The sequence below is a fragment of the Pinus tabuliformis genome, chromosome 6 (assembly GCF_031772625.1).
Source record: "Pinus tabuliformis cultivar Carrire ecotype Pingquan chromosome 6, CPIR1, whole genome shotgun sequence".
Classification (NCBI taxonomy): Eukaryota; Viridiplantae; Streptophyta; class Pinopsida; order Pinales; family Pinaceae; genus Pinus; species Pinus tabuliformis.
This window is the reverse complement of record NC_142292.1, coordinates 507,008,772-507,023,290: the sequence shown is the minus strand read 5'-3', so window position 1 is coordinate 507,023,290 and position 14,519 is coordinate 507,008,772.

Here is a 14,519-nt window from a genome sequence, read left to right as displayed (position 1 = left end):
AGTTCACCACCCTTATTCTTAATGTGTCTTTTAGCTTTTTTTTAATTAATCTTTAATTTTATACAGTATCTCCATTTTTGTATCATTGATCCATTCACTTGAAAATAGATTTTTAAATTATTCTCATGTGATGTTCTAACTTGTGTCATAATCGATGTACATCCACCACTCTACAACTTCATCATTCAAATAAATACTTATCCCAAGAAGACTCTTACAATTTTTCCTTATTGATGATAGAGTGCCACACCGGAAGCTACACACTAGTTAAAACTAAATGATGCATCTACAACAAAAGAAAAATCATTAGAGGAAATTTCATACTAAAAGTGGCCTCCTAAGGAAAAATAATAAAATAATAGTTAAAATAATAAAATAAGAGTTATAGGATGTAGGATTTTGAAAACTTGAAATAGGGATAAGGGCTCTACAACCCTAATGTTCTGGCAACCATGAGATAACCAGTACTATGCCCCAAAAACCTGTAGGCTGCTGAAAAGCTGTAGACCCAGGAGACCAGGAAAAAGAGCGAAATGACAAAGGAGGAGGGGGGGAGAGATCCCCTCCTATCGAGACGTGGTAGCAAGGGAATCTTGCCAAAACATCAGTAACCAAAAACAAGCAAGAGAAATAAACAGAATGTCAAGACCGGTCCTCGGAGCAAGATGGCAGGCAAGCATCAGAGGTAAATGTTTACCATATGCGACGAAGAAGCCAAGCTTCATCATTCCGATGAACAAACTTGAGCGATACAGAAGTTATATGAAAGATCATGCACTAATATGTAAGTTCATTGGAGTATGGCCGACAGAAAAGGACCTCACCAAATGGATTTAGCAAAAATGGCAGCCCCGAGACCATATCGAGCTAAAGCTAGGAGCTAGATGCTTCTTCACGGTAATATTCTCGAACCTACAAGACAAAGAAAAGGTATTTGAAAATGGTCCATACTTTCATTATAATGTTGGATTGTTTATGAGATATTGGGAAGAATGCTACAATCTAGAAAAAGAAAAATTCTTGGCAGCCCCAGTGTGGGTTAGGTTATTTGGCCTCCTAATGGACTTCTGGGATCCAAAGATACTAGAGGGCATAGGAAACACGATAGGAATATTTGTCAAAAAAAAAAAAAAAACGACAAAAAAAGGAAGATATACTTTATATGCTAAAATATGTGTTTATATGAACATAGTTGAACCCATCCCAGACCTAGTAGAACTAGAGTACCATGAAGAGGTTTGGCAGCAAACCCTAGACTATGAACATATCCCATTCAGATGTAGAAGATGCCATGAGTATGGCCACCTATTCAAGGAATGCCCACTGAATTTAGAAGAGGGAGAGAACATGCATAAACAGCAGAGGAAAAATCAAGAAGACAAGGACGGGTTTCAAGAAGTGAAAAGCAAAAGAAAACAAGCACGAGAGAATACCAATGGGGGGAAAATAGAACAACAGGCCCATCCAAGTAGAACAAACAACTTTGATGTACTACAAGAAGAAGAAGAAGAAGATAATGAGATCCAAACAATGGACTATCAAGGGGAAAAAGGAAAGGAAAGTAACTCAAGTCAAGGCAAACCAAAACCTAAGAGGAAAGCCCAAAGCGAGCTGACAGAAAAGGAGGAGAAGAGAGATAGACAGAAGATGGATAACACTACAATGGAAATAGACACAAGTAGGGGAGAAGAACTAAGCATGGAAGAAGAGGTGCTGAGGAAATTATTGAATGAATGGAGACATCTTGATGAGCGATTCATTCCAGAAGACCAAAAACGACTATACAAAGAAACATTCCAACAGTATCAAGTTAAACAGGGACAGGGGAAGGTGGAGATGGCAGAACAACTGGGGTTGCATCAAGACAACAACCAAGATTATCCAAACAAAATGAAAGGTGGGAAGAAAAGAGGCCGAAGAAACCTACAGGAATCTATACAGATTATGGGAGAAATGCTAGTGAATACAGGGAGGGTAGTACTGCTATCGGCGATATTTCATCAAATAAACCAAGTAACCCAATGATAATTACATCCTGGAATATAAGAGGCCTTAATAGTAAAGGAAAATAGAGACACTTAGTGGAAAGGCTAAGAAAAGAAAAACCTCAACTCATGCTGCTACAAGAAACAAAAATCACAGGAGGGAGAATGGAGGAAATTCTAAATAAAATAAAACCAAGGTATGAATGCATGACCATAGATGCAAAAGGTAGTGCGGGAGGTATAACAATATTGTGGAACCCAGCAGAGATCACAATAGATTATTGGGTGGGCATGAAAAGAATCCTCACGGGACAATTCCGGCTAATTGGAAACAAAGAATGGTTTCTAGTCTCTGCAATATATGGCCCTCATATTCCAGTGGAAAAAGGAAACTTCCTCCATCAAATACAATAGCTAGGAAAACTTCATGAGGAAAAATTATGGTTGATAGCAGGGGACTTCAACTTGATAACATCAACATAGGAGAAAAAAGGAGAATTATAAAGAGAAGAGTCGGAAATGGAGAGTTTCAAGGATCTTTAAGAAGAACTCAAATTGGTAGACATCCCAACCATAAATTGAAAATATATGTGGAACAGAAGGGGAGGGAGCAGACAGATAGCCTCTAGGCTAGATAGATTCTTTACAACATAACACTTCATTGGAAAATACATATTCTATGAAGCATCAATTCTTCCGTGTTTAGGGTCAAATCACTGACCTATTAAACTAGAAATTGAAATGAATCAAAAAAATCAGAATAGACCCTTTAGGTTTGAGGTATTTTGGCTAAGAGAACCCACCTTTATAGATAAAATGAAGGAATGGTGGAAAGGGAATGAGAAAGAGATAGGAGGAAGAAACCAAATGCACACCTTTCAACTCAGACTAAAAGATCTAAAAGGGAAGATAAAGAAATGGAACAAGGAATAATTTGGTAACATACAGAAGGAACAGGAGATAATTCAGACAAAGATGAAGCACATACAACAGAAAATAATCGAGGAGGGTAGAAGTGAAGAGCTCACAAAAGAGAAGGGGTTGTCGATTAACAAATTGGAGGAAAGGAGACAACTGGAGGAAATCCTATGGAAACAAAAATCAAGAATCCAATGGTTAAAAGAAGGAGAAAGAAATACAAAGTTCTTCCATAAAGCAATGATACAGCACAGGCAGTAGAACATAATCTTCTCCCTAATGGATCAGCAAGGCAATCGGCTCACCCAAAAGGAAGAAATGGAGAATCTGCTGGTTCAGCACTTCAAAGGGCTTCTGACAAAACCAAACATTAGAAGGGGGGATAACATTAACAAAATTAGTCAACATATCCCCAAATTGGTGAGCAGAGACTAGAACCTGGCTCTACTAAGAGAAATAACTAAAGCAGAGGTGGAGGAGGTAATTAAGAATATGGCGAAGAACAAAGCACCAGGGCCAGATGGATTCACTGCAGAATTCTTCCAAGTGACCTGTGCCTTCTTAAGTGAAGACATAGTGAAACTAGTGGAGGAGTCCAGATGTACCAAAAGAATGCACCCGACCCTGAATTCAACATTTCTAGCCCTGATCCCGAAGACAGAGCACTCGGAAGAACCACAAGGGTTCCGACCAATAGCACTCTGCAATGTCATATACAAAATCTTGGCCACAATAATGGTCAACCGGTTGAAACCCATACTACCTGGCTTGATATCTCAAGAGAAAATAGGGTTTGTCAAAGGTAGAAAAATAACAGATGGCATAGTGGTGGCACAAGAAGCAATCCACTCCTTAAAAAATAAAAAACCAAAGGAATGCTGGTAAAACTAGATTTGGCCAAAGCCTATGATAGACTGAACTGGGAGTATCTACAAAAAATACTGAAGGCATTCGGCTTCGATGAAAGATGGATAAGCTGGATAATGTCAATGGTAACCACCCCAGTTCTGTCAATTATGCTCAACAGATCCCCTACAGAGGCATTCAACACCACTAGAGGGCTTAGGCAAGACAACCCATTATCGCCCTTCTTATTTATCCTAGCAGTGGAAGGTCTAGGAAGATATATAAAAGAAAAAGTCTGCAGTGAACAATATACGGGCCTAAGACTTTGGGGGAATGACCTTCCACTAACCCACCAACAATTCGTAGACGACATAATGTTATATGGACAGGCATCGCTCAAGGAAGCCAGGAAAATAATGGAAATCCTCACAGACTTCACTAGTGCTTCAGGGACAGAGATAAACAAAGAGAAGTCGGATATCTATTTCTTCAACACCCCAGTACCCTCCCAAGATTTCCTAGCAAGATCCATGGGATTCAGAATAGGAAATTTCCCTATGAAGTATCTAGGAATTCAACTAAATGACCAGCAGAACAGAGTGGCTAATTGGAAAATCTTGTTGGAAAAGATCCAAAGGAAAATGAAAAACTGGACATTCAGAACGTTGAACATTCCAAGTCGCGTAATACTACTAAAGTCAGTATTACAATCCATTCTGATATACCAACTAACTAGTCAAGCGACCCCTAAAACAGTCTACCAAAAAATGGTAGACATGTTCAAAAAATTCTTATGGCAAGGACCCAGCACGGTAAAAAAATGGGCGCTTCTATCCTGGAGTTGGCTCAGAAAACCCCTAAAAGAAGGAGGCCTTGGACTCTGTGACCCTTACATTCTGAATCAGGTAATGGGAGCAAAGTTGTGGTGGAGATGGATACAGGGAGGGGTAGATCTTTGGAAAAAACTATGGGAGAGAAAGTATGACATGCCCAGGTCTCTCGAAGGAAAGCTGAGAAGCCAAAATGATAAGAAAGGATCTGCAATATGGAACCTAGCCAGTGCCAACAGGAATCTAATCAGCAACCATAGCTTCTAGGAAATCAGAGGAGGGGACAAAGCCAACTTCTGGGAAGAAGCATGGCAACAGAGGGAAAAACTAAATAGCTAACCGCATCTAGCAAAAATCCACCAATTCACCGATCTCCATGGGGGAAACACAGTACAAAACTTTTGGTGCATAGAGCCAGAAGGATACTGGAGAAAGTGGAAACAAAAACAGGATTGGCTAGAAGCGCCAGAAACACCCCAATGGAATCTATACAAAAAGGAAATGGAAACCAGGAAAAATAGCGATAAAAGAAGGATCAGACATCCTAAGATGGGGACACATAATCAAAGGAATGTTTACAATTGGAGAAGGTTATCAATTAGAAGCAGAACACATCAGACATCTAGAAACAAATAACTGGGAAAGCATATGGAAGGAAAAAACATGGTCGAAGATCACTTTCTTCGTTTGGATCCTGAGCCACAGGCGAGCATTAACATGGGACCAACTACAAATAAAAAGAATGCAAGGCCCATCAATATGTGTCCTATGCCGAGAACAGGAAGAGAAAATGGAGCACCTTACCAATGCTTGCAAATACAACGATAACATGTGGAAACAACACCATCAACTTTTTGAAATTAGTGTCAGGAATCCAAATAACATGCAAACAACAATAGAGAACTAGAGGAAAAAACCGTACTAGAACACAATCTTGAACCGTGCTTGGAGACTCTCGCTAGGATTTGTCCTATGGAATATATGGAAAGAATGAAACAAACTGATCTTCAAGGAAGAAGGTAGAGCAAAAGCAGAAAAATGGAACCAGATAATCCAAAATATTAGAGAGACTATTCTGACAGAGAAATGGTTCGAGGAGGATTGGAAAACTAACCTGAAGGAAGAAAAGATAATGACTCACCTGAACCTGAAACCAAGCATGTTGCATACTTCTTCTTGGAAGCACCACACCACCAAAGGAGAGGAAGTAAACCAATTCAAAAGACCACAGAAGGAATTCATCAAACTAAACTTCGATGGAAATGCAAAAGGGAATCCAGGTGAGGCGGGAACAAGAGGGGTATTTAGAGATGACAGAGGTAAGACACTCAGAATCTACATGATGGACTGTGGAAACGCGACAAATAATGAAGCAAAGCTTCATGCCTTGAAAAAGGGTTGGAAATCGCAATAAGAGAGCAATATCAAAAATTACAGGTAGAAAGCGATTCGAAAATGGCGATTGAAATAGTAAAAAAGCTACAGCAAGGAACACAGTGGGAGAAGATTAGCTGAAGTTGGAGAACTGCTTGGCTGGTGCAGGAGATCAGTAAACTAATCATACCAATATACTACATCTTTCCCACACACGTACGAAGGAAAGGTAATGTGGCAACAGACAGCCTGGAAAATTGGAGAAGTGGCCAGGTAGGCAAAACTGTAGACATAAACGTGGAAGAACTACATCAAATGGAGTAGATGGAAAACTTAGTGAAAATCCTAGAAAAAGACAAGGAAGGGGAGGAGAACCCGCGATCGGGTTGTTGGAGGAAGTGGGACAGGGGAGATGGGACCGGGAAGTGGGAGGCAGCGTCCAAGCGAGTGAAAGGATAGGAGAGGGAAATGGAGTGAGAGGACAAGGGAAAGGGAAAGTGGATGGACATGGCATGGAAGGAACAGACCTCGAGAGAAGGTTGGTGGAGACGGATAAGGAGGAAATCAAGGATGGCAGGGGGGGCAGCGGGAGGGCGGGCAGAAGGATGCCAGCAAGTGGCAGGATGAGGGATGAGATCATATGGCAAGAGCAGTCGGGAGTAAGTGAGTGTTAATGAGAGAAAGTGTAAGACAGGACGGAGGGTCACCATTCCAAGGTGACGGCGTAGGGATCAGTGAAGGGAGTAATGATGACAGACAGGTGGACGAAAAGGGAAAGGACAGAAAGGGGAGGGGAATAAAACATAAGGGAAATTAGTCCATAGGTAGACGCATGTAGAGGAAGGAGACAAGAACCGAAGAGAGGAAAGGTGGCCAAATAACAATGTTGCAGCTTGAGGACGGAAGTGGAACCAGTTCTGCAAGTTGGTCTCACCTCAAAATATGCCCAGTACAGTGAGGAGGACAACAAACATAAAGAAGCAACCGGTAATAGGTACGCAGTCAAAATGGCGACCAGGAAGGGTAATAGAGACAAAAATATGGTAAAGTGGGCAAGCGGCTCAAACAAAGAGCAAATAAAGAGAGAGTGAAAGTCTGATGTGAACTTATGAAAACCCTCATCGACGCTTACATGGCAGGGAACCCACTGGACGTTAGAGCCCAAATTTCTAGCTGGGAGTGAGAACTAAACGACAACAAAACGAACCAAGACATCCCCATGGAGGAATGGGAGAGCATGGTTCCGGACCCAGGTAACTCCCGAGGACGACACTCTCTCTTCAGACAGACAATAACATAGTATTGGGTCATGAAGAACATGGTGGCACGGGCTATGACTCTCAATGGGAACAAGAAGCAAGCAGAGGATCGGAGGTAAAGGAGGACACCAAGGAAAAGGATCCTATCAAGGCAGAACTCCTCAGGGAGATTACAATAGTCCAAATACAAACTTACATAAACAAATTGGCACTAGGGAGAATTGAACAAACACTCCAGGACATGAAGAGAGTGAGATGCTCAGCTCCAGTGCCAAAGCGCCAGCCCCAGTAATATCCTCAGATGAGGATTGAAGTAGAGGTCTAGCACATTTTTGTTGAAGTTTTATGATGAATAGTTCTTACTTGTTTAAATGAAACAGTAGTATAGATAGTAAAGACAATGTTGCTAGATGGATAGAGAAAGACCTTTTTAAATTTTGGACAGGGCTTAATGCAGATAGGTGGCTACTTGGTTTCTTTCGGGCAGGTAAGACCACCTGGAAAAAATGGAAGATATGATTTTGAATAGTTAATATCAATAGAGGAAGCACCACCAAGTTTACAAAAAAGAAAAAAAAAGAGTTATGAATTTTGTAGGGAAAAGAAGAAAACTCCTTTTTTAAATTGTATTTTTGGCTTATCTGCCTATAGGTTTACTTAAATTTCAAGCATGGACACTTGTTGGATGTGGAATTAAATTTCACATCCAACGAGTACCCATCATGCATAGTTTTGAGAAGACCCACATTGAAAAAAAATGAATATAGATTTAAAAAAGGTGTTGAATGCATTTTTTTAATGTATCTTCAATTTTTATCAATGTGGGTCTTCTCAAAAGTATGCATGACGGGTACTTGTTGGATGTGAAATTTAATTATGCATCCAATGAGTGTCTAGACTTGAAATTTGAGTAACCCTATAAGGAGATAAGCCAAAAATACAATTAAAAAAAAAAAAATCTTCTTTTCCCTCAAATATTTACATGTACCTATTTTTAAATTTAAAGGATTTTGATTGGTTTACATATTATGACATAGAAATTACATGAAAATTTCATGGGCTCTTTTGGGCTAAAATTTCCTATATTGGAAAAAAATAATATTAATATTCAAAACCTATGATACCAAAAATAGTTCCCTACAAACCAATATTAAAACATAAAATCAGAAGAAACCACAATTCAAACTTAAAATACCAGATTATTCGCATATTTATGCATTAAGGAGTTTGTGACCTTTCTCGCTTCTTGCTTGGCCCAACAAATACATTACATTCCTATTTATACTGAGAGAAAGAGAGATGTAAAATTCTCAAGAGATAATTCCTCTCCTAGGCTTTTGGATGAAGTTCCCAAAAAATCCTATTTTTAGGAACTTATCATAGCTTTTTCCTAAATAAAACATATTATTTTTTTACATATCATTATAGACTTTTCATATAGTCTAGTATTTTCTAAGAGTATACAAAATCTAGAATTCTTTAAAAATTATTAGATTTAGAAAATTATATACATATTTCATTAGGATGATCCTGCATTAGACTCCCATGGTATAAAGTTTCATGACCCCTTGGTCATGATTTTTAATATGCTATCATGTTTACACAAAAAATGAGATTTGTAGCTTTCATAGCAAACTACAATACCCGAATTTCTACTACAGAGTGCACAACCATTTCCATTGGGTTTTGAATATTGTATTAAACAAATTCAATGATTGAATCATAAAGCATAAACAAAGAGAAATTTAAACTTACCCACAAGAAATTAGAATAGACTTCCAATGTGCTTTATTCATTTAGAATGTCCTCTTATAGACAAGAACTGAAATTTTAGAAGCGAGACCATAGGGTACTTGAAATTTATAGGTGATGATATAGGAATACAACACAATAACCAAAGCACTATCTCTCAATTTTGTAGTAGGAGAAGGTCTCTCCAAATTACGCAATAGCCAGAAGCAGAAGACCATAAGCCTGAAAAAAGTTCATTTTGATCCTTGTTCTTGTATTTTATTTCTCACGCTACTAACTTATTTGCTTTCGAATTGAAACAAGTCATTTCCCATGTTGCTGACATCTTTGCATTCCAGAACTGAATCTATTTGATTCCTCGTAGTATGCATACTAACCAAAATTTGTAACCTACATTCCATTCTCGTAGTGCATCTAGTAGTGGTTTTCTTGTAGCAGTAACTGTTAGTTTGGGCATATCAATGACTCAATGCAAGACAAGTATCAACACATGATCCTATGAGTGTTGGGAACTCAAAAGTAGTTGTCACTTGATAAAACATAGTTACATGAGTGACAACAACTATCAACTCAGTGTATTAGAAACTAAAATAATTAGGAGTGTCAGAAACTGAAAATACATGGGAGTAGTAGCACTTATTTTCCTACATTACGAACTCAAACATAAACTTGTCTTTGATTGGTGAGGATTGATTGAGGCCAAGATGCTCCTACATCAGACACCCTTGGTAAAATATGAGCTACCAACTCATGTGGCAGTTCCTTCATAGACTAAAGTACCTCGTAGGCGTGCTAGCTCTTGTTCAATCACCCATGTTGCATCTTCAAATCCCTTATCTTTCCATTTGACCAAATACTCCAGATCCTCCCTTGGAGAGTCTTCTTTTTTCTGTTAAAATTGGCAACTAGGGCCAAAATCCATGTGGGTCATCTTATTTATGGATGATAATATTTGTATTAGATTCCTCTCATTGAGAGGTGTAGGATTGATCTAAATATCATCTGATTTCGATAAGTATTTATGGAGATATGAGTTTATTTTGATTATGGAATAATTATCAAGCAGACCAACAACTCATATAGGCTCAAAAGCCCAACAGTCGCATCTATTCAATCATCAACAGTTGTGTATAAATACAGGAGGTATTTTCCTCATTTGGACTCACTCATCTCATCATATCTTTCTCTCTCTCCTATGCAGAAAAGAGGCTCTTCTCCTACTACACAGAAAGAGACTCTTCTCTCACACGTGTGGAAGGAAGGACATAGATTTAAGGCTGCAACTGTAGATTGGAAGCTTGACCAGCTTTGACCATCTTTCTCCCTCTCCGAACTGTGTTGTAGGTGGATCTGACTCTCCTCAGAAGGCCGCATTTTTTGTGTTAGAAAATTATATATTACGGAGCAATGGAACACATAGAATATTGCAAAAATATAAACACAGAAAACGCATAAAACAAGAGAGACACAGATATACGTGGTTCACCTAGTTTGGGCTATGTCCACCCCGAACAACTAGTCCTTCCTTTCTATTATCCAGCAAAATGAAGAACACAACCTACAACAAATCCGCTATAATATCCTTTGTTTTCTCTCACGGTCTCACCTCTTTGTTTCTCGCTCAGAGAATACACATGTATTTCACAGCCTCAAATACAATGCCCTCATACGAAGAGAGGGGGTTTCCTTCTAGGGCAAAAAACCCTAAACTAAACATAATTTCTACCGTCAGATCATCTGCCTAATGAACGGCCCAGATTGACTAGAAATAACTATACTTTTACAAGGCAATTTTACATCTATTTTTAGCTTCAGGGGCACTGCCCCTGAGCCCCCAAACCCCCCAGCCGAGGGGGATCGACCCCCTTGGACCCCCGCGGGGGGGACAAGTCCCTCTCGCACCCCCCCCCTTGTTATAGCTCCAAATCTCACTCTTATGGTTTGTGATGCTGTACTCATGGCCTAGGGAAACCCCTCCTTCTAGACCTGGTCCTAAAATTTAAAAAACAGTGTTTTATCCCTTATACGCGACATTGCCCCGAGTTAAACACGTGTATACGCGGGTATGTGTATAGCCAACCCGCGTGTATGTATTAAAACACTTAAAAAAATATAAAACTCCTCATTTTCGGGCGGAGATCGCGGGTTTTACCTGCTGATCACCTATTAGTGCCCGTGGCCCAACTGTTCCCAACCAACTCCTAACTAAAAAACTACTTTGGAGATGGTATAAAAAAACCTCAAGGGGAAGGCCTAAAGGGGGAGAGAAGAGAGAGAAAGGTTATTATGCTAAGATTTTTCCCTTGACTAGGTATGAAGTCCCTTGTGCCTTCTGCACTTCCCCCATTTTGTACAGGAAACCTTTGTTTCCTTGTGTGTTGATGTTCATCCACTATTTATGACATCATGGAGAGAGTCATGGAAGGAGTTTTGTTAGAGGCTTGAGGCTCGAACGGATCCGGAAGGAAGCTTTGCTTGGAGCCTGTTGAAGGTGACTCGGGTGAAAATATTCCTTTTTATGTACTTATTTGTCTATAATAAAAGAAACACATGTCTTGGTTCCCGAAATGAATCTTCTTTATGTTAATGATATTCATGTTTAGAATTCATATATAAAAGGTTGTTTAGATTTCATAACTAACTACCTTTCTTTATAACATGAAGATGGTTTCTTTATAAGTTTTTGTCCATGTACTGCTGTGTTCTTTGAATTGGTTGTTTTGCAGGACAAAAGAGAAGAAGGGAACTCCAAGAAGGGTTTGGACCCTAAAGGCCTTCTCAAACGTAGGACCAAAGGTATGTACCCTTATCATAGAATTTGCTTACAATAGTATAATGGTTGTATGAATGCATGTTTCTTTGAATAGATAACTTTTAGTCTGCTAGGGTTTCAACCCAAAAATACCTAGGGGAGCATTTCCTTCTATCACCCCCCGGCGTGGAGGGGTGTACAAACTTCCTGGGGTATACATCAGGCTGAAACAAAGACCTCTGAACAATCATGCTCCACACACAACAATCTCCCACTTGGAGAATGATTGTAGAAAATCCACAACTGCTTCATTTTTTGGACAATGACTCCTCTTTGGACATGGTTGTTTCTCATCTTCATCGTCATCCTTGAAGGCAAATTTTAACTGAGCATGTTCTCAGTTTCTCCCTGGTTACAACTTTTGTTAGCATATCTGCAGGATTCTGGCTAGTGTGTATCTTTTCCAGCTTCAACTCTCCATCTTCCAACACTGATCGTATGAAATGGTACTTGAGCTGTATGTGTTTAGTCCTGGAATGAAATGCTGAGTTCTTTGCAAGACGAATGGCACTTTGGCTATCACTGTATAACGTGCCCATATCATGCTCCTTACCCAATTCACCCACAAACCTTTGTAACCAAATCATTTCTTTACTACCCTCTGTAGCAGCAACATACTCTGCTTCTGTTGTTGAAAGTGCAACAACACTTTCAATTTTTGAAACCCAACTGACAATTGTTCCACCAACAGTAAATACATATCCTGTAGTGCTCCTCCTGTTATCTCTGTCACCTTCCATATCTGCATCAACATTTCCCTGTAGAGAAATGTTTGAACCACCAAAGCATAATACTTGATTTGTGGTACCTTTCAAATATCTGAGAATCAATTTCACTGCCATCCAATTTTCCTTTCCTGGATTGTTCATGTACCTGCTTACAACTCCCACTGCATGTGCAATATCAGGCCTTGTGCAAACCATTGCATACATTAAGCTTCCAACTACTGATGCATATGGAACTTTAGACATATAATCCATGTCTTCTTGGGTCTTTGGGCACATTTCCTTACTAAGTTTGAAATGGTTAGCAAAAGGTGTACTAACTGGTTTTGCATTGTGCATGTTAAATCTTTTCAACACCTTTTGTATGTACTCATTCTGAGACAATGTTAATGTGTGATTTTTCCTATCTCTAGTTATTCTCATACCAAGGATTTGTTTTGCAGCTCCCAAATCCTTCATTGCAAATGAATTTGCCAATTTTCTTTTGAGCACATTTATTTCCTGCATGTTAGATCCCGCAACAAGCATGTCATCTACATAAAATAACAATATAATATAGCTTCCATCATTTTGCTTTTTCAGATAAACACAATGATCAGAGTGACATCTAGTATAACCTTGTTCGGACTTAAACTTGTCAAATTTTAGATACCACTACCTTGGAGCATGTTTTAAGCCATACAAGCTCTTCTTCAACCTGCACACTAGTTTCTCCTTCCCTTTCACCTCATATCCTTGTGGCTGTTGCATATATATCTCTTCCTCCAAATCCCCATGGAGAAAGGTTGTCTTTACATCTAACTACTCAAGTTGAAAATCTTCAGCTGCTACTAGACTTAAAATAGTTCTGACTGAAGTCATTTTAACAACAGGAGAAAATATTTCATCAAAATCAATACCTTTCTTCTGTGCAAACCCCTTTACCACAAGTCTAGCTTTGTACCTCTGTTTTCCTCCATCTTCTTCCTTCAGCCTGTAAACCCATTTATTCTGTAGTGTAGTTTTTCCTGCAGGCAACCTGACTAAGTCCCAAGTCTGGTTATGCATTAAGGAGTCCATCTCTTCTTCCATGGCTACCTCCCACTTCTTCCTACTTTCAACCTGCATAGCTTCTTCATAACATTCGGGTTCACCAAAATCAGTCAAAAATAAATAATATAATGAAGGAGAGTATCGTTCGGGGGGTCTACTTATCTGGTAGATCTTCTAACACCACTTTCAGGTGATTGGGGTGCCTATTGTAGTTGTGGTGGTTGTTGATTATTGTTATTTCAGGCACCTTTACTTTTTCAGTGATTTCATCAAGAACTGCGTATTCCTTGTTTTCTTTTTCCTATTTCTTTTCCTGCAACTGATTCTTATACAAGACCTTTTCATTGAATATTACATCTCTGCTCCTAATGATTTTGTGATTTTCATAATCATATAAGCGACCAAAATCATTAACACCATATCCAATAAAGGTACATGTCTTTGACTTTGCCTCAAGCTTTGTTCTATTTTCTCTATCAATATGGACAAAGGCCTCACAACCAAAAGGCTTTAAAAAAGAGTAGTTTACCTTTTTACCTGTCCATGCTTCCTCTAGAACACCACCATCCAAGGAACTTGAAGGCCCTCTGTTTATTAGATAAACAATAGTATCTACAACATCTACCCAAAACTGTAAAGGCAATCCTGCATGCAATCGCATGCACCTTGCACGCTCCATGATTGTTCTGTTCATCCTTTCTGACACACCATTTTCTTGTGGTGTTCTTGGAACTGTCTTCTCTCTACGAATTCCATGCTCTAAACAGTACCTATCAAACTCTTTACTGCAATATTCACCTCCATTGTCTGATCTGAGACACTTCAATTTCTTTCCTGTCTCAATCTCAACCAAAGCTTTCCATTTATTTAAAGTATCAAATACATCAGATTTATTCTTAATACAATAAATCCAAGTTTTTCTAGTTGCATCATCAATGAAAGTAACATCATAACGAGCCACCAAGAGATGATACTGAACATGTCCC